Raw genomic sequence first — 20,899 nt, 5'->3', positions numbered from 1 at the left:
CCTAGAAACACAACAGTTAAAAACTGGTACAGTTCAATATAGATAACTAATTAGTTCAGTGTTTTGGCTTTTGGAGTGAACAGCCAATGATCAAATCCTGGCACCTCTATTTACTAGCTGATGACTAGAGCAAATTCCTTAACCTCCCTCTTCCTCAGTTCCCTCATCTATGAAATCCAGATATAAAATTATCTACCTCCTGGGCTGGTGATTAGGATTCAGTGAGACAATTAATGCAAAGCTTTAACAGCAGGGCATGCAGACAAGTTCATTCATTGTTCATTCTTAGCAATTGTCATTATCTAGAAACTAAGGTATGAGTCATTCTAGTTGGTCAAGTTTTCTGACCAACTTTAACTTTCGCCCCTTTAAACACCAAAGTGTTTCTTATTTAGCTAATTTTGAGATAGAGCTTTTACAAATGGCTTCTGTTTCCTGAAACAGTATAATAAACAATTTAATCTTCAACTCAGGAGCATTCTCATAATCGATCGTCCTTGTCCTGCACCTGACAGAGAAATACTGCCCCAGTGTGTAGGCATGTGTATGGTTGACAGGCTTTCCAGCTTCTCTGCCTCTTGAATTTTTCTGTCTGACCTTCCTAAATGGTCAACTGTCAGTTCTTACTACTCTCAATGGCTTGCTTTTACTACCTTCTCTCAGTCTAGAATTCTCTTTTCTGATATGCTGTACTCTTAGGAATCAGGCAACCAAGCGTGTTTTAATTGTATATAAATAAGAGTGACTTGATGAGGCTCTCAGTGAGCTTTCTAATGAATAAAATGAGTGATTTTTGCAGTTTCCATACTGGTATCTCCTATTTGCCATCAGTATTCCACATATTTGTGACACATGAAGTCCTACCATACATGAAAGGTTTTGCTTTATTTCCTGTCTACAGTTGTTTTTTAAAGATTTCATTTATTTTAGAGAGAGGGAGACTGTATGTGAGTGGGGGAAGGGGCAGAGGGGCAGGGAGAGAGAAAATCTCAAGCAGACTCCATGCTGAGCATAGAGCCTGACACTGGACTGAATCTCACATCCCTGAAATCATGATCTGAGTTGAAATCAGAGTTGAATGCCTAACTGACTGAGCCACCCAGGTGCCCCAATTTTCTGTTCTATAGTCTTAGCTGGAATTCAACATAATGCCCTTGGACTGGGCTAGAACTTTTAGCACATCTTCTAAATAGAAACAGCCCATGCTACTGGGTTTCAGTCCTAGATTATTAGCTACTTGATTTCTTTAAGAATGACTCTCAGTTGTCAGTAGGGCTTAAATGAGATGGCACTTTCACTTATATTAACATGTACTTTGTTACTATAAAGTGCTAAAATTATATTACTAGCATTAGTGGTATTCCAGGATGTCTGCGGTTTTGTTTATCATAGTTCCATGGATCTGGAATGAGAGAGAATTCTATACATGCCTTATCAGAGAAATTCATCAGCAGCCTTTAAATGAAGTACCCTCATTTAAAACATTTTATAAAACCATTGTGAAGCTCCTGTCTGATGAACGGTGGAGGAAGGTGGGAGAATTGGTAATGAAAACGCCACCCTGTGGTGTTCAGTAATCCAAGAAGAGGAGAACTCCCTTTCTCTAATAGATTTTGCCCATAAGCTCTTTTGTACATACAGATGGGAAAGTGTTAAAATACATATGTGGTGTGTTTATGGATTTTAATCAGGAGCTGTTGATAATTAAGTGGATCTAATAATTTTGTCTAAAATTATATTAAACTTCTCAAATTAAATTTATTAAGTTTATTTCTGGACTAACCTTCTGTCCTGGTGTGCACAGCATGAAATTCTTAGAGATTATTTAGCTAATGTTCTCTTTCTCAATTTTGAATTTGTTTTACTGACACTTCTCTCTCTCTCATATTCACTTCCTAATCTCTAAACCTCTATGGGTATCCACCTGAAATGAATTCCTCTTTGCAGTCCTGCGTCCTCTGAAGCTAGCTAACCCTGTGGTTGCCTTCAGTATGGACCCACTTTTGCCTTTATTATGCAGTTAATGGGCCTCATTCAGGGCCTTTTTTATTATGTGTTTAATAGGGTGCAGGAACTTTAAAGAGCTGTTTAGGACTAAAATTCATGTATCTGAAAGACAAGGAGGCTTAATTTAAACCACAGAGAATTTCAAAATGTACTATGAGATGCTACTGGTAGAGGAGGGGGGAGGCTGTATGCCATGAGGAAAGCATATGGAATTCAGAATCTCAAGGTCTGTACTTATATCTTGGTCCTGCAATTTATAGCTGTGTGAGTCACTTCAGCCTGGATATTCAGTTTCTTCATTGGTGAATGTGAGGATAATATCTATTCTATCTATATTGTAAGGTTGAGTAAAGTTTAAGTGAGATGCAACACCATTGTTAGGAAGACATGCTAGATCCAAGAGTTCTGAAGTGCTGGCTACTTGGAACATCAGGCCATTTTCCTGCTTTTAATGGCTTCAAGTCAAATGATTGCACCTACCCATGTTATATCATTAAATTTTAAGCTTAACTTCTGATTGTCCATTTTTTGGAAAGGTAGAGAGGGGCAAGGAAGCAAATGATCAGGCATGTGGTGAGACATCAGGACTAGGCTTGTTTTAAATCAGTGAGTTTTATATATATAAAAAAGAAGCTACCCCAGCTTCAAGGACTTTAAGGCCACACCTTTCTTCTAAGAGGTCAAAACAATTCAAATCAGAGATGGAGGAAGACTCTTAAAAGAAAGATCAGCTCGTTGGCCAGACACGTGATAGAAGAAGGAAAATAGGGCCTGCCATTAAGAAAAAGTCTGCTGAGTAAATACCTGGTTAGGTTTTTACCCAGAAGATGTTCTTACTCTCCCAGAAGATGTCTTTGGAAAAGGTGGGTTTGGTTGGAAGAGTACTCCAGTTGCAATATCTAAGGTTGGACTTTAGCCACAGAAGGAATGCACGCATAGTTCTCAGGACCACAGAAAGTCCAACCCAAATCTAACTTCAGGCAGTGTAAAAATGAGATGCAAAATATGGTATGGAAGAAGGCCAGAGCATCCATTTCTTCCTTAACTTGTATTTAGGGTAGTGAAAAGAACAAGCCATGTATAAGAGTCAGTTCTGTGTAGAGAAGGGGAGTGATATATATAGTCAGTGAAATAATTGGACACATGGTGTTGGGACAACAGCTGGTACCAGACCAATTTTTGTCTTCATCGATTAGGCTTCTTCTAGTAACTAAACTGCTACCACAGCAATTTTGTTGCAACAGTGACCTGTGATCACAGTGTTTAAATTCTACTCTACCCATGTAACTCCACCCCAGGACCAGGGAGCCAGCAGTGAGCTGTTAAAATGTATAAAGCCGTTCCTTGCTGGGAGGCCACTACAATCACAGCGTCTCCAAGTTGGAAGCCATGAAAATGGTTTGAAATATTTTACCTTCAGATACAAGACCTTAATCTCATGTTGACCTTGGACTGTAATTTGGATAACTAGCACTTTTATTCCCCTTTTGCAGTAGGGAGGCAGATTGGTTAGAAAACCTGTGTTTGCAGTCAGTAGATGGTGTTCACGCATTGGAACCTACATTCCTGTCTTGGATTAATGTTTGTCATGTCAATGCTGAGTTTGCCCAGAAGATATGCTTTTTCTTGAAGGAGCTCATCCAAGATCCCTCTGACTTCCTTGTGACACTGTGTCAGGCAGCACTTTCTTATTTAAGCTCTACATTTGCATTTGAACCTTCTCTGTTCCATTCCTATCATACTCCAGGAGCACTTTTAAAAAATATGGCAGAGCTAGTGTTTAGGTGGTCCACACCTATAGGCTCTGAAAGACTTTTTAAGGTCAAGGCCCATTTGGAATGGTCAGTGCCTTTGCTGTTTCATCGGTTAAATATTTTGAATATGGCCCCTGTGATACAGCATTACTTTTATCAGATAAAATATATGCAACATACTTCAGCTTAGCAGACTTCAGTTTTTGTTAAAAAGGGGGACATATCTTTAGGAAATTTTTTTGGAATTTGAAAATCCCTTGTATTTTTCTTGCTTTATCAACTTTCTAGTGAAACTGAACAGTAATTTATAGCAAACCCTGTTGTTGCCCAATTCCATGTACTTTGTCCTATTTCTGAATTCATCTGCAGAGGCAGTGGCCTGTCCCTCTGCCTTTAGGCATCTTCCTATCTTGAGCATCTCTGTTTCTCTACTTCTGTCTGATAGTTTTCTTTGGTGCTGAGGTATTGTCACAGCCAATGAGCCAACCAGAAATTGTCAGAGATTGATGCCTGTACGGCAACATTCAACAGATGAGGAGTGAGGGTTGGTGGATAAATGCCCCAGCTTCCTTAACCCTCCCCAAGACAATGTTAAGGTGTGTCCTACTCCCTTCCTCAGTGCATTCCCAGTGGGACGGAGCCCCAGTTACCTGCAGCAGTAATTCATTCATTAATATATCCATTATCCCCATTATTGGCTTTTCTCTCTTCCCTGCCTCACTTTCTCCACTTTCATACATGTGCTTCCAGAGATCACCTCCCAAATATACTCTGAACCCAAGGCCTTGTCTCAGGGTGTGTTCTCAATGGAAGCCAACCTAAGATAGAATTTTCCCCTGCTATACCATTCTGGGTTCCAGCTTCGAACCCAGAAACCTCGAAATCTGTTAGAAATGCAGATTGATCAAGTCCTGCCTGAGCTCCACACCTTAAATGGTTTTCTTTTGTCTCAAAATAGAATCCAAGATCGCTGCTGCAGCTTAGTGTCCTTAAATGGCCTAGCTGCTCCTGCACTCCAGCTGCATCGGAGATGTACTATGTAAAGTGTTTTCCAGATGCCTCCACTAGGGATTTCTCTTCATTTTTCATTCCCCACCCCGCAGCCCTTGTCTCTGCTTCCCTGCCCTGCTCTTCCTATGTCTGGGCTGTTCTTTCTCACTCTCTGGCTTACCCACTCCTTCACATTCTCAGCTTCACAGGAACCTTCTTGGACCTTTCCAGCCTAGTTCAGTCCCTCTAACACGTGTCCCTAGCATGTGCCTCTCCTTCAAGAGCTTTGCATATTTACAATGATATGACTTATTTTTTATGATATATTTAATGTCTTTCTCTAGACTAGGGATCTGCAAATGATTACAGCTTTATTGAACACAGCCACACCCATTTGTTTTCATATTATCTATGGGTGGTTTGGGGCTACAATCAGAGAATTGAGTATTTGCAGCAGAGACCATACGGATCACCCAAATTCTCAAATATTTGCTATCTAGACCTTTATAAAAATGTTTGCTGAGCCCTCCTCTAGACTATCAATTCTGAAGATGAAGTCTCTTGCTCATTTTTGTGACCTGGCACCCAACACAGCCCCCGACAAAAAACAGCCATAAATAAATATTTATTACTATGTGACTAGAAACAAAGTTTCTGAGAATGTTACCCATTTTCCCTATTATTTTCCCCTTCTTTTGTGAATTTTGTATGTGCATGTGGCAGTGCTATTCGTAGTAAGTAACACACTTCCAGACCTGTAGGGATAATTATGTAGTTCCACCTTATAGCTCTTTATCAGACAGAAGTCAGATTCCTATCTCCATGGTAATGTTTACTAGTTTTATATCAATACTCTTACTATAGAGTAAAGGTTTTACTATCCTTTTTTTTTTTTTTTTGGCCAGGTGTTTCAGACCAAGTGGAATGTGGTATGTACTATATAAAGTGTTTTCCAGATGCTTAGTTAAAAAGAATCCCACTTCTATATTTTTTGGGGAAAGCATGCCCTAGCTAGATTTACTTTTAGAATATCAGTGTATAATGAAGTAAAGATAACAGCTTTTATTTTAATGATATGGGGTGCAAAAAAATGTATATACTCCCTGTTTCTGTCATTTTTTTACATACAAATTTTATCACTTTTACTAAATATATATATATATATATATATATATATATATATATATATATATATATATATAATCCTCAAGCATCTCTGTAATGTCCAGAGGAATTTCTTGGATCTGATTTTAACTTGCCTTTATAATATTATCTCCTGTGATGCTCTAGGATGGGGGATATAAAACGAAGGCCTGTGGGCCCAATCAACATGCTACCTAGTTTTATAAACAAATTTTATTGGAACACAGCCACACACATTTATTCAAGTATTATCTGTGGCTGCTTTTAGGTTAATGGCAGAGGTGAGTGACTGTGACAGACTGTATGGCTTGCATGTATTTACCATCTGTCACGTCACAGAAGAAAATTTGCTCGTCTTGCTCTAGGAAACTCCTTATATTAATCATGATCATGTTCTCACCATTTCCTCTTCCAGTCAAACTTTTTCATGTCTCTGAGCCTTTGCACATACTGTGCCCTCTGCCTAGAAAAGTACTCCCCCCTTTCTTGCTTAGAAAACTCATGCAAGCTATCAACGCCCTGCTTGGTTTTTCATCTCCCTTGTAAAACTTCTGAATTTCCACAAATGCGTTTTTTTTTCCTTTTCTGAGTTTCCATAGCACTGTGTATAGATGTGTGTTAAAGCACTTATCATTGCTTTTTGTGTCATAACTCCTAGTTTTTTCTTTATCTCCTACTAGAGTATAAGCTGTAGGGGATACGGTTCTGTATCTCTATTCAGTGTATCTCCCAGGTGCTTAGCACCTAGTAGGTACCAAGAAGGCTGATTAATGTCAAAGGGTTGCATGTTATTAGCCAGTGCACAGGAAAGGCATGGTGTTAAAACAGGGACACATAGAGCAGTTCGAGGAATTACAGAATTTTAAATTGTAAAGTGTTTAAGAATTATTCTCACTCTACTTTTCCCCTGTCCTGCCCTTCCAGATGGGAAAAAAAGAGAGGACTTACCCAAGCTGACTCCGTAGCGCCACCTCACAGGGACCGTTGGTGGGGATTCTCTAGACGCAGTGTGTTAATTGGAGAGTGAACTGCTTAGTAAAATTGTTAATACTTATTTCCGTAGTCAAAGAAGCAGGGAATATGTAGGCGGGCAGGAAGCAGATCAGAGAATTTTAGTATTAGCTCCATCTTTCATTTGCGGACAAATAAGTTGATTTTCTATCTCCCTCAGCTTTTATTTATGGTAAATAAGGATGATTCTCATTCCTTGATACCATTTCTACCTTTGTCTGTAAATGTTGAATGTTTAAACTTGCTTTGACTCCGTCACGGCCTTTGCAATAGCAGTTTTAATGACCTGGCTTGCTACGACCAACTTAATATTTTTCTTCTCTTCTGTGAAAGATCGAATTCAAGATGGAAAGCATCTTTTTTCAAGAGTTTCCCACATTTGTCTGAGTGATGGTGATTTCATGTTGCTAGAGCCAGTTACCTGCTGGATGGTTCATACTCTCCACTCCCTAATGGGAATTTGACCTGGCGAAGAGCCTAGTTGTCCATCTTCCTGGGGCTGGTAACTGCTTATGGGGTGATAAGGATGAACTTTAATCAACATCCTAGACACCCCTTCACTAAGGGAAAGAAGAAGAAAAGACGAAAGGAAAGAATGAGTGCTGACAAGGAATTTCAGAGATTGATAGTCAGTTTGGACCTAATTTTAAATACCAGTAAAATCATATTTGTCATGTCACACATCTATTTGAATGAGAACTCACAAACTAAAATCTCTTTTTTAATATTTATAAAGTTACATTTTAAGAGCCATGGCACTCAACTTTTTTTTCCTTACTACATTGCGGAAGAGGTCACATGACACTGTCCACTTTCAAGTTAATGGGCTTTTAACATCTTTTGGGCATGTTCTATAATGAAAGAAATCCATTTTTGCTGGATTTTCATTGTTAAAGCTTTGGCAATGATACTTATGCATGGTAATAATGTCAGTAAAGAGGTCTTGTTTGCTTACAAACAGATTTCAATTGTTGAGAGACCAAATTATGTCCTGTTGCTATAAACATGGGCAGTATTTGGTCTCTGTTCATCAAGCTACTTTGTAATTAGGATTGCATCCAAATAACAAGTGCCTCTTCTCCCATGGAGGTCATTTCAACTTGCAGTTTTCACTGATGGAACAAGGTTTCCTAAGAGGACATGTCTATGCACAAGGATGTGCTTAAATAAGAAAAATTATATATATATACACATACATTCAGGCTAACCAGTACATCTCTGATTGTGTCTGGCTTAATACTTTTTAGTGTCAGTCAGCAAGAAAGTTTTTAAAATATGGATAGACATTTTGTAAAATTCAGGTCAAAGCCAATATTTAAACTTCTAGATAATAAACAAATTCTCTTAGAAGATTTTGTCAAGGAAAACTTACTATAGCTTGCAAAACTATTTAAGGTTGTTCTATACATCTGGAGTTTTGTCCACTAGGTTTTTGGGAGAATGCCCTTGGGTGCACTGGCTATTTTTTTGTAGCCCTAAAAGAAAGAATAATATATGCTTTCATAGTTTTCAGCTGTCAAGCTAAAAAGCCACCAGAGCCAACTCCTGCAGGATTGAAAGCAAGACTTGATCAACCATCACAATGGTAAACAGTGAACAGAGAACATGTAAGGCAGGAACGGAAAGTGATTTAGAGGGTTTTTATTTTGGCAGCTGAGGTTCTGACGCCAAATCCCTGATTTTGTCCTAGGAAAGCTGGTGGTGACATTTGCAGTGACTCTATTTAAGGAGAGGAAGTTTGATGACTGATAAGAGCCAAGGCTCAGAGTCAGGAGTTGGATGACTGGCGACAGCCATTTCCACAGCTGTCCTTGGGGACCACTGGGAGACTTTTGTTGCTTCTTCTGCCCTGTTTTAGGAAAGTAGATTTCTAGTCAGGCTGTTACTACAGGAGACTCTCCAAGCATTTTCTAACAATGAAGTTAGGCTTTACACAAGTGAATCTTACTTTGAAGCATGACCATTGGCTGTTTTTTGAGGTATTATTCCCCCACTTTGCAAATAAGGAAAAAGCAGTGAAGGGGGTTTAGAATACCATGCATTTAGAACTTCATCCATAAGATTTCCTATTCTCAGGGCTACTCTACCAGGATACTTGTTCCCTCCTCTGTCCTGTCCTCCTGACCCCACATGCCAGTTCACTGGATGCATGTGACAAGGCACGTGGAAATCTGAAATTCTGAGCATCTTTAAACCAAAAGAGACCACTTACCATGAGTCAGTGAGAAGCAGGGAGTGAGTGCTCTGAGAATATCCCTGCAAATACTTCCTTGCTATGCTTTAGCCTACAAGGGAATGATCTTGTCTCACATTTCCTATTCTTTTACTCAGGACCGGATACATGATTTGTTCAACATGAAATGAAAATATGGGGCCTTTGTTTAAAAATTATTAAGAATTCTGAGCTGATAACAGCAAGCATTAAACTAAGCACAGGACCCTTTTGAATGTAGGACTTGGCGTGGCTGCATGGGTCCCACATCCCTGAAGCCGACCTGGATTTTATAGCTTTTCGTACCTTTTTTATTTAAGACCTTACCTGAACTTTAAAAATGTTGCTCTTGCTGCCTGCCATACATCACAAGAATTTGGACAAATGTATTCACCATTGTGGAATCATACGGAGTATTTCCACCACCCTAAATATGCTCTGTGCTCCTCCATAAAAGACATTTCTTTAGAAGCCAGCTTTGATTTCTGATTCTGTGTCCCTTTTCTTCATCTCATTGCCTTGACATCTGTGTATCTCAAAATTCCGGGCCAGTATGAAGCTAAAAGGCTCATGTTGGAAAAGTGGGACTGATTGCAAGAAACAAAGGGCCAAATTTATTGACAGTTGTTCTGCATGGTGGGAGCAGAGCAGATGGGGTGCATCAATGGAGGGTGCATGCACACAGAAGAGCAGCGGGTGGGTGCCTGACGTCATCCTTACCCAATAAAGAAACTGTAGTACAGAGGTTCAGGTAAAAAATAGCAAAAACTGCAGTTGGTCTGCCCTTTTTCCCACTAGCATAGAAAATTCTGGTGACAACGAATGCAAGAAGCTTTATCAGATATACTTGGAGAAAGCTAAGTAGTATCAGTTTGCTGTCATTGGTTATAGATCCCCCCAACATGGAAGGTGGATAGGAATTCCTCCTAACCAATTATCAGAGCCAGAGGGAGAGAGAGAGAGAGGAGATGGGAAGCTATCTTTAAATGTTTGAACTTATTCAGATCAGCGGGGCCCTCCTTTCCTCTGCTGCTTCCCTCACTCATTTTTATGAAGTGACCAAGACCGATTTACATGGTAAAAAGAAATCATAGTGAGTGAGAAAGGATGCATATCAGTTCTCTGCCCTTTGCCCTATGAATGATGGGGGATGGAAGGGAAGGTAGAGGGTGAGAATCAGGGCTGGTTGGTGATGGTGGAGGTTGCTGTTACTGAGTATAAGCTGGCAAAGCTACCTGGTCTCCTGGGAACTCCATCCTGAAGGTCTAGCTAGGACGTCCACATCATCCATGAAGCACTTTCTTTTTATGGATTAATGGATTGTGTTTTGGAATCAAGTTATTTATTTAGCTGCATAATCCTGGAAAAGATGATGTAAGGCCTGATTTAGTGACTTTAGTTAAATGTGTTCGTGGCCTACCTTCCATTTCAGCTGCAGCTGGGGTGGACAGCTCCTGCGCCCGTCAATGCCCCACATAAGCTATTCCCAGCCTCACACCTCAGGACTTCGTCCTAACCCACAAGAGCTTGCACAGCCTAACCTCAGGACAGTTGGGAAGTTGGGGGGAAGTTAGTGCTCTGGAGGTACCCTTCAAATAATGGAGGGTGAAAGTCTGTAGATAAATCTCCAGACTCCAGTGCTTTGGAGACAGAACTCTGGGATGCATTCTCCAAGATTCCCCAGTAAGAAAAGCAGCTCAGTAACACAGCCATACTGTCTTTCCCTCCTTCCTTGCCTCAGTGTTCCTGCCCTTCACTCCTGCTTCCTGGGTTCACCTCCCAAAAAACATGCATGTGAGTCCCAGTTTCAAGCTCTTCTTTCAGGGGAATACAAATTAAAAGATGCCCAGAGAATGAATAGGATGCAGTGTTGGCTAGGCTAGCATGCATGTGTGCCAGCCTTCTGGGTGTCTTAGTTCAGGCATGGCATTCTTTTGTGTACAGATCTTCAAACTTTGAGCTGATAACCGAACGTGAAAATCAGAAGGGTAAATTGTGCTTCCTGCCTAATGGGAGCATATGGTCCACCAAAAAGACTTGATGCTAGAAGTCTACACAGAGTATAATGAGAGCACAATGGCAGTGGTCAGTTATGCATCTGTGATTAGGGGCTGGGAAGGATGAGTGATGAGAGCCAGCTGGGCAAAGCGAGGAAGGGTGTGACAAGACGGGGGAAGCTGGCTAAGACACACTCACCTACACGGGCTGGGGCACAGTTTGAGATTCACTCAGAACCAAGAGATGAAAGCCACCACATGACGTCTCATATGAAAGACAGTGGAAGTTGGTGAGGGGCTTAGGAACATTCCTTTTTTTTTAAACATTTTATTTATTTATTCATTACGGACACACAGAGAGAGAGGGAGAGACACAGGCAGAGGGAGAAGCAGGCTCCATGCAGGGAGCCCGATGTGGGACTCGATCCCCAGACACTGGGATCAGGCCCTGAGCCAAAGGTAGATGCTCAACCACTGAGCCACCCAGGCATCCCAGGAGCATTCCTGAAATATTGTGAAACAATAGCACTTTGCAGAGCAACTCCGCAGATGACTGCCCCTAACCATGGGAGTAGAGCACAAGGCTTTGACTCAGGATTCTAAACTCTTTTTTTTAATTGTTATTCTCTTTAATGTTATGACAACTGTATTTCTATTTTTCCAAAATAAACTTCTTGATTTAGTTAGGGCCTCAGGAGTACAGGGTATTAACTGTTGTCCTGTTCTATATGATGCATTTGTTCAAAGCAGATCTGAACTTTCTATGTCTTCTTCAGAAGAAAGGGCTCCATGATTGCCTGAAAGGCTTGAAGAAATGTGCATGCAGCTAAAGCACCTTTGCTGAAACTTGAGTCCTTTCAGACACAGTTGTCAAATTCCATCAGCTTTTTGCCTCAAAATGCACTTCTAGTTTCAGCCCTGCTCATCTGAATATTGACATTTACAGTGCTTCAGTCTGATTGTTTAGGTCCCAGCCAGCAGAAGATTCTGCCCAAATCCTTGGTAAAGATGCTACTTGAAAAGCCTTGCTTTACATCAGTACTGCAAGGATCTCTTTTACACCCTTGAATGCAAAGACATGAAGAATCAGAGAAAACCTCTCTTTGCACCCAAAGGATGTGTTGTAGGCTGGACCTGTCACAGTTGTCTATTCTATGTAATTTCCAGAGTAATCCCTAGCCTTTCCCCATAAACTACTATGCCATCCACCTTTTTTTTTTTTTCACTTCTTCCTCTGTTTTAAGGAACCTGCTCACTGCCTATTTGATGTGGAGTAGTCTATGGAGAATGTTAGAGTCGGAAGGGTGCCTATACAGATCTGTAGAAAGGCCTTTTTAAGTTCATTTACAACTTCATTTGGACGCTTTCAAATAAAAACAGACTCTTCACAGTTGTATATATCTGGCAAGGGATTCCAGATTCTTTGCACTTTACAGTGTTGCTTTCTTCCAAATTTTAAGCTCCCTTTTACTGCAAGGCTTATAGTAGACAGTCAGAGCTAAGCTTTATAAAATTCCAGTTCTAGGTCTTACACTTTTCCTTCTTTCTCTTTTTATTCCAGGGAAAAGGATTTATTGACAGAGAGTAGAAAAGTTATTTCATAAAAAGTGAAAGAAAAAAACCTGGAAGGTTTATTTTGTAAGCACATATAAATGACTCTGTCCGGAGAAGTAGGAAAAAAAATGATACATTCATTTAAATCTGAATGGAAATTCAGTCTGCCATAAGCTATTAAACTGACTGCAAGAATGAGGATTTAATGAGAAGAGAAAACTCATCTGTGACTTTGTGATAAGCAGGTGCTGAAATCTGTCATTGCTTTGAGGGGGCATTTCAGAGAAATCCAAAATAATGGTATCAATGTCTTGCCATCTGTTTTCTTATTCCAGTTTGTACCAACCTTTTAAAAAACACTCATTCTTACACAGGCATCTGCACACACTATTTTGGCCTTTGAAGTGGGCAATGAGCATTGCATAACAATTATCATAAAATTGGACTTGAACTGTCTTGAACTTTCTGCGTGTTCATTGGCTGATTGATGCTTTGTACATTGAGTCGTCTTCAAAGAATACCAAACAGAAGAACTGTGTTTTGAATTTTCTCTAGAGAGCTCCTATAGCTTCTGGTATGTGAGGGAAGGTGGGAGAGAGGAGTGATTTGTTGTTACTTTCTGGGTCTGTTTTAAATGCTCTGTGGTAGCATCCCTGCAGCCCTGTTGCTTTCATGTTTTCTGTCCTTTGTTTTTAATCTTTTTGAGACAACAGCTGGATTCTGCTTGTAGTACTTACTCTTGATTCCTGTCCTGTTGTGAGTCATTCTGGTGGGGGCTTTTTTGTTTGGTTGGTTGGGGGGCTTGGGGGGCTTTTTTGTGTGTGTTTTAGCATGTGGCATGCTACTTTTCCATAGCTTTTAATTAAAAGTTTGGCTTTTTCAAACTTGCCATTGGCAAACTGCTAGAAAATAGAGCCAGTGGATATTTGCAAGGAGTCTGAGATCCTGTTTTACCCTGGTAGCCTTCCCATCTAAGGGTTGAGTGCTTTCTACCAACTCTGTTTTTGGTGAAAGTCCACAGTGCATGCTTCACTTGAGATAAACCACATGTGTTGATTTGTAACTCACATGAACAGGCCAAAAAAGACGTATTTCCTGAGGTTTTGTTCACAACTTTCTGCGATTTTAGTTACTACTAAAATGGTTTAATTTTAAACCCAGCAAATCTACTTCTAACTTGGTTCTCCGAGACTGCCAATTTTGAATTTTATGCTGACATAATTTGTCCCCAAAATATATATGCTTGGGTCACCAAGGGCATTCAGAGATGATTATCTCGTTTTTGTATATGGGAAGGAAGTGGTTGGGGAGAGGAGGAATAAAACTAACACTCACCCCATCCAGAGAAAATAAGCCAACAAGAATTTGCCCCAAAGTCATTCAGAATGATTGTCTTGTCCAGATTATGAATTTATAGAATAAGCTATATAGTTATAACAACTTAAAAAATTAATCCACTTTTGATCAGATTTCTCACATTTTCAATTGCCTTGATATCCTTTTCTATCAGATTTATTTTGGAAAATCATAGTGAAAATGGAGTCTTTTCTGAGAAATAACCCAGCAATGAGAGAGAGACACCATTAAGACATTTTATGAGAAATCAAAGTTTTAAACTTTTTTTTAAAAAATCTTCCATTTTTATGCCAGATTATGTGAACTGCTGAACTTCATACAGAATTTAACATACAATAAGAAAACAGAACCTGCGGAAGCTGTCAAGATTTATTAACCTCCTTTTGAGGTCTTTGATTCGCTATGTCCTTGTTAAGATAGGACAGAAGGAAATTACCCAGTGAATGAAGCATTTTTGGATTTGTGAGAAAAGTTATCTTAATCAGTTTTTAATGGGTTTTTTTTTGAGATAGCATGTTTTCAGGATAAATCATTATAGCACACTGAATTATAATCTACAAATTAGAATATAATTGTGCAATTTGTGTTTAATTCTCTTGCTCACATTTTATATTAGGCTTATTTCTTTGCAGACTTACAGTATTGTGAGTTTTTCATAAACAGCTATTTAAAGCCATTCACATAATCAAAATAATATTTATAGATATTCAGAAAATGATTAATCTTAGGATTGTAGCAAAGCAGAAAACCTTACTATGTGGCTTGCCACCTCCCCCTCCAAAAAAAATTCAAGTTCTGGTTAAGTTCCCTGAATGAGCATAGTGAAAATTAGTTTCCTTTGGAAAGATCATACAATTGCAAGACTAATTTAAATTAGGAGGGCACACTGGGCTTGGCAGAGGGCATTGTGAGAAAGCAAAGCATAATTTTCCTCCAAACAAAGACAAGCTTGTTGGAGAGCATGCTTTATTGCCTGGAAATTCTATATATATGCAAAGTTGCTCATCAACTCACTGTTGGGTTTTATGTGCTTGGTTTCTCCTTTTGTTTGGAAAAATCCAATGCTGAAAAAAGTAGGCGTAGCTCTGCGTGCTATAGGCGCAGAGAAACCTACACATGCCAGTTCTCCCGGTGTGCGGTGTTCCTGTATGGGGAGATGCCTGCGGGAGGGATGGTCAGACTTGACTTCATGCAGGTGGAATCAGGCTGTGTGCTTCAGCAGGGTCCACCCAGGATTTCCAGAAAATGACTTGCCCACATCTTTTTCTGATCCCTCCCTCTAGCAGCCAGGTGGATATATTTGGTAGGTTAGGTTCACATCCTAAAGTCCTTATAGTGTTTTCTTTAAAAAAAAAAAAATACAGGTTTATCGAGGCATAATTCACATACCATACAATTTGCCCACTCAGTGTACAATTCAATAGCGGTCAGTAGGCTGCATAACCATCACCACAATCAATTTCGGAACATTTTGTTATCACCCCCAAAAGACCAACCACACCCGGGCTAGTCTCTTGAGAACCAGATTTGGATAAATTAATTCACTGAAACAAAGGTGAACATTCATTTCAATGGGAGGCTTTTAAATGAAAGTTATCTTTGGAATTGCCTTCTTCACTCTGTGTCTTAACTTCCTGGTGTAGCAACTACATTCGATACTTATAAATAGCATGTGTACCAAACTCTACAGTGTGCAAAGTGATGTCTGTCAAATCGCAGGTGAGAGGCTTGACTGGCAGCAGGACAAGGTTGCGGGGGGGAGGCTCCCTGGCAACTGGCCTCTGGGAGAGGAGCTGTGTTATTTGGCAACATGAAGGGCCAGCCTACAGGCTGGAACCTGGGCACCTGAGTGACCTGCAAATAAGCATGTGGAGTCTAGTCTGGGGAAGCAGATCCAAACTGAGAAGAGGAATGTGGGTACCAGGATGATTCCCATGCAGGCATTGTGGGTTTGAGGGTTAAACATCAAGATGGAAAAGGGGACAGAGATCTGGAAGGGAGGTGGAGAGCATGGTAAACAGTCAACAGCCAGGAAGAAATGCCAGGTGACTGTTGAATCCTGCACCCTGTGAATGAATCCCACTGGTCAGCATTGCAGGCACCTTACATTCTGTATCCCCAGACCACTGCCTCTTTGCTCTTTTGATGCAGCACTAGTTACTCCTTTCTTTTCTCCAACCTCTCCACCACCTCCATCCCTTCCTCAGGGCTGCGTCATTTGGTTGGCTCATTTGGACGGGCTCTGGTCAATATACTCTCTTAGACTCAAATCTGTCCCTTTGACCAGCTCCTTACACCCATAGATGAGACAAAGAGGCACTTAACTAGGCATTTCAGCTCCCTGGGATGCACAGAGGCTGGAGCAGCCCACTTCCACTTGAAGCAGGGAGCAGAGGATAAACCAGAATGTTATCACCTGAAGGGGTGGGGGGGGTGGTTGCAGGAGGTTCAGATAAGATTCCCCTGGGAGCTGGGGTCCAGACTAGAGTCCCTCACCTGGCTGCCCTCATCCTGAGCTGTCCCCATGTCTGTCCTTAAAGATGTCGTTTTCAGCTTGACATTTTCACTGAAGGAAGGAGAATCCTTTTTGTCTGGGTTAGCTGCATACCATGCAGGAAAGTGGTTGGCAATATTTCCTTTTCCAGTGAGGCTGCTAAGGAATTTTTAACAATGCACTCCTCTGTTCCCTAAAATTCTCTCCTCTCAAGATTGTTCTGTCTGATGCAATATGCTATAATTTCCCCCCCAAAGTTAAATACACATCATTGTATTCAATAGATGTTACTTATAAGCTATAGATATATTGATCTGGGGAGAAATGTAATGTTATTTTACAAACATCAGGAATTATATGTAAAGTGGCAATAAAATCAAGAATATCTGGCATTGCAAATATTGGAAAACACACATTCATGTTTTATACTTTGGATTTTCATAAGCATTGCACACTTGTGTCATCTTGCTTAGATTTTTGTGTTGACTGGTCGAAAAGTTGTTTCTCTCCTTCTAGCACTATAGAGATCATTTATAGGAAAGTCCAGTGTAGGCATATTCTGAATGGAGAATTGACATTTGAAGTTGAGTTTCTAGATTGCAGCAGAAATTTGTTTTTGTGTGTGATCAAAGGTTAATCTGTGTGGGACAGTTAGACTCTTTGGCTCTATTAACATTGGAGATGGGACATCTGGTGTCCTTGGGCGTCATGGAAGCCAGAATGCACTTCCCAGAAAACCTAGTTACAAAAGCTCTAAGGGCAGTGGCCAACAACCAGCATGCCTGCTAAAAGAACCTAGAAAATTCCAGCTTGATAGAGAATGGCACTGAGACTAAGGGGATCCTCTGGTCTGGTGAGTAGGGTTTGCCAACAGTGAAAGAACAAAAAATTAAACTAGAAGAGTGCATTATAGCTTGGGTCATCTGTAAAGTGTAGGCAGTATTTAAGGCTAGAGCTAGCAGGACAAGAAATAGCCCTTTGAGAAGAGAGGCAGACAAGGGCAAGGCAGGCTGTGGACCACATTGAGGGCCAGAAAAAAAAAAAAAAGAAGAATATACTCATCAAGGAGTAAAGGCAATGGAAGTCCAGGCATGGGGGCCATGTGAGGAGGGATTTGGGGAAGACTGTGGCTTTGTAGTCCTAGGGTGCTGTCTTTCCACCTGCTACACCCGTCTCCCCACATGCCAGATACATGGGCTGGGCACATGGTGCTCAGGGGCAGCTCTGGGCCTTCCCAGCCAGTGAGTATAGAGCTTCCATTCCAGTAAGGAAGTGTGGAGAGGCAGAGGCAGTTGGACCTATGAAATGCAGGCAGAGCCTGTGACAGGGTCGAGTCGGGGAAGGCAGATGTTGACAGAATAAATGCATTAAGAATAATCCTTTTAAGTTTTAAGTCCCAACTCCCTTTCCTTTTTTGGTAACTTATAATTTTGATATAATTTTAAGTATACCTAGAAAAGTTGGAAGAAGACTACAAAGAACTCTCCTAGACTCTACTCCACTTCTGCTGTTTGCATTTTGCCCCACTTACTTTTGTCCCATTTACTTCTTTCTTCCCCTCCCTTTCTCTCTGTTCTTTTTCTGAATCATTTGTAAGGTGAGACATCATACTCCTTTACCCCTAAATAATAAATACTTCAGGGCATGTTTCCTTAGAATAATCATATTTTCTTATATAACCACAATTATCAAAAGCTGTAAATCTGTTTTTTAACACTAATAATATTCAAACACCACCTATAATGTTCTACAACTTCTATTCTTCTTAAACTTACAGAGATTAAAATTTAATTACATTTCTTTTTTCTTCTGACAGTGTTAAAGGAGAGAATACACACAATATTTTTTTCTTCATCTGTATTACATGGGAAGCCTTCGCCAAGGTTACAGATAATACAGTTGGCAGTCAGAGGAGTTACAACATAATAACACCAATTAGAAAAAGCCATCAGAGAGATCAAAGAAATTTTCTGAGTGATATGCTTGCATATTTGTTTGTCTTGGAATTAAATTTTTACAGTGCTATCTCATTTTCATGAATATAACTGAAATCATCACTTGATAAGACCTGTGTATATGATCTTTATTTTTTTGCTTTACCTAAAGGAAGATATTTTGATGATGCAAATTCAATATATTCCAGATTTCTCCCAATTGGGTTAAATGGGGAAATGGCCCCAAAATGAGGTATCTAACAAAAAAAGCAATGGGGAAATATGCTTTTCTGATCAGAAAAGCCATCCAAAATACATTATTAGAAACAGAGAGAAAGAGAGGATAAAACATCATGTACCAAATGATCTCATTTGTTTAAAGCCAGTAGATAAGAAAGAAAGAAAGAAAGAAAGAAAGAAAGAAGAAAGAAAGAAAGAAAGAAAAAGAAAGAAAGAAAGAAAGAAAGAAAGAAAGAAAGAAAGAAAGAAAGAAAGAAAGAAAGAAATATCTGGACATTGCAGAAGAAATGAATATCAACAGTGATTAACTTGACAGTGGGACTGGGTAGGTCAGTAGTAAGTGTAGGGTAACTAAGGGAGATAATTATTTTTTTCCATTTATACTCCTTGTAGTCAAATTTTTATCATGTGCTCTTATTTATTTTATAGAAGTAAAAATTTAAAAAAAAAGAAGTAAAAATTTATTTTTATAAATGTGTATAAAGGGAAGGAGAATGGTAGGTATATAAAGACAGGGAGAAGAAGAGAGAGAAGAGAACAGGAGTTGGAAATAAAACCAAACAGCAGACTTATTAAAAAATGATGTGTCTTAGAAAGGAACAGCAATAAGCGGAATTATTAAAAGAAATAAGTTGGATAGGGACTCCTGGGTGGCTCAGCCGTTGAGCGTCTGCCTTTGCTCAGGACGTGATCCCGGGATCCTGGGATCGAGTCCTACATTGACTCCCTGTGAGGAGCCTGCTTCTCCCTCTACCTGTCTCTGCCTCTCTCTGTGTGTGTCTCTTGTGAATAAATAAATAAAATAGAAAGAAAGAAAGAAAGAAAGAAAGAAAGAAAGAAAGAAAGAAAGAAAGAAAGAAGAAAGAGAAAGAAAGAAAGAAAGAAAGAAAGAAAGAAAGAAAGAAAGAAAGAAAAGAAAGAAAGAAAGAAAGAAGGAAGGAAGGAAAGAAGGAAGGGGGAAGGAAGGAAAGAAGTTGGATATGTAAAATGAATCATTTTCTACCTTCAGCTATTTATATACAGTTGCCAGTTTTTTCAGCAAGATTCACACATAGGTCTCTTAAAACTAAATTTTCAATAATGAGTGTGTTTTGGTGCTAATTCTGGTGGAGCAGACTGGCCACTCTATCCCCAAGTACTTCCTTTTAAATTATAAAATTGATTAGTATCATAGATTTTGATGAGTTAGATTTAGGTTTTGTTTTTATCAATATCAACTGATCTCCATGCTCCCACTATCGCTTCTCTGAAAGCAAGAAGCCTATTCATGAAGAGCAAACAAATATCACAGAGATATTTGACCATGTACATCATATGATTTCACGTAGCTTCTTTCATCATATCTTCAAGTCATTAGATTTGCATTTGTAGATCTTCATGCATTAGATGTGTTTTTCTTTCAAGCCTTTTGTTTTTTGTTTTGTTTTGTTTTGTTTTGTTTTAGATGGGAATGTTCCCCTTAGCAGAATCGGTGGCAAGAAAAAAATCATGGCGTAGAGGGACTGGGGACCAATATTTATTGTGTGCTCGGGCTGGGAGGAGCTTTGGGTGGGTTATCTCATTCAGTCCTTCCATCAACCATAGGGGTATGTGGTAATATTTCTGGTTTTTACTATTGAGGAACCTGAACCTCAGAGTGGTTAACAAATTCTCAGTAATTCCTTCACTCAAGGAAATAGTAGCAGGCTATGTGCTCTGGGGTTCTAAGCATGCAGCGGGTGACATAGTTGTGGCCTCTGGCCTCTATTAGCCTGTAGTGGAACAGAGGAGAAAGGCGTCAAGCCAGGACACACATATGGGGCATAACTGCACATTCCCTGGGCAAACCGACACCAATGACTCGAGGCCAAGAGAGCAAATGACAAGAGACTCACATAAACTGGGGACTTAGCCTCCCCAGTTTCAGGATGGAAAAAAAGCTGAAAAAGCTGTGTGGAAGCGCAGGGGAGCAGATGTCAGCAAAGCCAGTGAGGGGAAGCACTTTCCAGCCAGCAGGAAGGTGCAGGAGGCCTAAGGGGAAAGCTCAATGTGCTGGAACATCTCAAAAGGGCCAGTATGACTGGGGAACTGAGGCATGGGAACTGAGGTGGGAGGGACAGGTGGAGGCCAGTTTTGTGAGGTGCCTCGCACGTCTTGTTCACACCAGCGGAGGTTTACAGAACTAGGATGAGGTACCACACCTGCCTTAAAGCTTGTGTCCCCGCAAC

The 20,899-nt window shown here is 40.1% G+C and overlaps 1 protein-coding gene across 22 annotated transcripts in view; it reads left to right on the top strand.

The window, feature by feature from the left end:
- Window positions 1-20,899, top strand: part of RAPGEF4 (Rap guanine nucleotide exchange factor 4) — a 282,236-nt gene that overhangs the window by 129,467 nt on the left and 131,870 nt on the right. Inside the window, exon 1 of one of the 22 annotated variants that reach the window (XM_055308200.1) lies at window positions 13,179-13,242. The exons of 20 other annotated variants lie outside the window; for them this stretch is intronic. The gene's annotated coding sequence lies outside the window, so the exon portion shown is untranslated. Of the gene's footprint in view, window positions 1-13,178; window positions 13,243-17,356; window positions 17,372-20,899 lie in introns of those variants that run through there. One more of the 22 variants, XM_055308188.1, reaches the window with a different exon arrangement.

This window comes from Nyctereutes procyonoides, unplaced genomic scaffold (genome assembly GCF_905146905.1).
Source record: "Nyctereutes procyonoides isolate TBG_1078 unplaced genomic scaffold, NYPRO_anot_genome, whole genome shotgun sequence".
In the NCBI taxonomy this organism is placed as follows: Eukaryota; Metazoa; Chordata; class Mammalia; order Carnivora; family Canidae; genus Nyctereutes; species Nyctereutes procyonoides.
The sequence above is the reverse complement of the archived record's forward strand: the minus strand, read 5'-3'. Positions and strand labels throughout refer to the sequence as shown.